This window comes from Phaethon lepturus, unplaced genomic scaffold, assembly GCF_000687285.1.
Source record: "Phaethon lepturus isolate BGI_N335 unplaced genomic scaffold, ASM68728v1 scaffold53538, whole genome shotgun sequence".
Lineage (NCBI taxonomy): Eukaryota > Metazoa > Chordata > Aves > Phaethontiformes > Phaethontidae > Phaethon > Phaethon lepturus.
The window spans coordinates 1-2,250 of NW_010560848.1; positions in this window are offsets into that span (position 1 = coordinate 1).

The following is a 2,250-nucleotide window of genomic DNA, read 5'->3' on the forward strand; positions in this document are numbered from 1 at the left end:
GGAGGAGACGGGGCAGGGCAGGGGGACACACCGAGGCCGGGCTCAGCCACCCGCAGCAGCCCCTGCCCGCGGCCCAGTCACAGAAGGCACTTTGCAACACCGGAACCCGTAAATGTCCAGCATGGTGAAATAGGGTCAGCATGGACGTCACTAGCCACAACGGGCCTTTTCTTGTTCAAGCCAAGCAGCTAGTTCAATGTATAGGAAGGAAGCACTACAGAGTGAGCTGAACCCCAGGTACGGCCCAATGCACTCCTATGTGACACTCCCCAGCTTTGCTTACACAAGCACATGGTGTGACACATGCTTAGAAAATAACCTAAAAAAGACTAGCCATGGATGAATTGCACAGAAAGACACTGCCCGTGGGGCCCAGCAGGTTGGGTGTCGAGTCCAACGCTAAATACTCCAGCAGCTTCAGAAGACAGACGAAATGTGCTTGCCGGATCTGTGTAGATGCAGAGCTCGAACACCAGCACAATCCAAAGCAACTCTCGAAGTCAGAAGCGATCTGCAAGAAGGGCAGAAGTCAAGAGGCAGGAGCAAGGTAACGGCCTAGCCACAGGAGGGGAATGCAAGGCACAGGCAAGAGAGGGAATCACACGGTAGTCTCGAAGGGGAGGATCTGAGGAGATCCCAGCTGGGCGTGAGCCTCACGTGAGCCCCCTCTTCCCAAACCCACTAGGCGAGACCATACACACAAATGCTGTGAAGAGGATGGCTGCACCATCCAGCATACGGGAGGTCTGGGTGTAGCACCTTCCTGCCTGTGCCATAGAGGGCGGCTGGAGGCAGGATTTCAGAGGCAAGCAGGAACAGGGAGGACTGCACCTGTGGGAGAGGAACAGGCACAAACACGGATCTGCCTCGGAGGAGAGTTGCAGGAACCAGTGTTCGGCTGTTTCCTGGATGAAGATGTTCCCCTCCCTGCAGACCCCTCTGTGGGGGGTCTCTGTGTGTCAGAAAAGTTACTGTACTACAGGCTACAGAACCATCCCCTCCTCCGACAGCTGATTTGCTTGTTGCAATACACCCAATCTGGCCTCAGAGCACCAGGGAAATGAGACAGCTAGACCCCTTCTCATCCTGTTCATGTATGACAGACTCTCCAAGACAACCCAGTATTTAACAAGTTCAGGAAACTAAAGAATGGTGCTCCTATACCTCCAGCTATCTTACTGCAGTAGATTAAATCCTTATCCAAAGATCAGCAAGTAGCTTTAAGAAAACTAAGCGTTACTTGTGTTACCCAGCTATAAGACACAGGAAATGCCAACAGACACGTCTGTTCAGGTCTCCTGAAACACTTGGAAGCAAACGGCCCTTGTATGCTGTGAGGTTCGTTGGTCAGGTTCAGTCCTGACGCTTGGATGAATGTGTTTTGGTCTGAGTAAGGTTCTCCAAAAGACAACACAGCATTTAGAGAGAGACCTGTTCATCTAGGCTTTGTTAGATGCTAATGTTGACATTTACACGGTGGGGGGGAACCCCAAACAAGTGAACCATACCATAGACAGAAACAGGACCCTCAGGTGGCTTGTTTGGTCTCGACAGCAGTAATCTGCACAGAATAGAGGCAGCAGCTTCTAGAAGTCATGGTTGTTTCCCAGTAGATTGTGGTTTTGTTTCTAGCAGGAAAGGAAGGCGCATGCCTCAGTGCAGGGATGTTCACTGTGCTGTGAGGAAGGGGATTTGGGGCTTCCAGGGGCCCTCACATAATAGTTAAGAGCCAGCGACCAGGATCCGCAACACCGCTTAAAACTTCAAGCCAAGAGAGCGGTAGTGATCCTGTTCCTACTGTGAATGGCAACACCAACACCATCTTCCTACAGCCGCGTGATGTAAGTGCTTATCATTACGCCATGCTCTGAACTTCACAGGGTTTCAATTCTTGTTACCCGACAGTCTGCTATAAAAGATTGCATTTCACCCTGGTTTTACTTCTCCACATAATTCCTGGGTTGATTCTCAGCCAAGAGTTCATTTCACCTATCCAGACACTGATTTTTCCTGTTGTTGGCAGTTTGCTTGGGCTATGGAGCTGTAAGAAAAGCACTGTCCTTTGCAGTAAAGAAAGTGTCTAGGCTCACACCACAGAAAGCAGTAACCAGTGAAAGCACCGAGATACTCATGGAGGAGGCTGAGTTCAGAAATGCAGCCTTCCAAAGGAAAATGCCACCTTCCAAAGGAAAACACCGCCTGCCAAGGACATGCACTCTCGAGTCAGCGTTACCTGCCACAGGTTCAGCA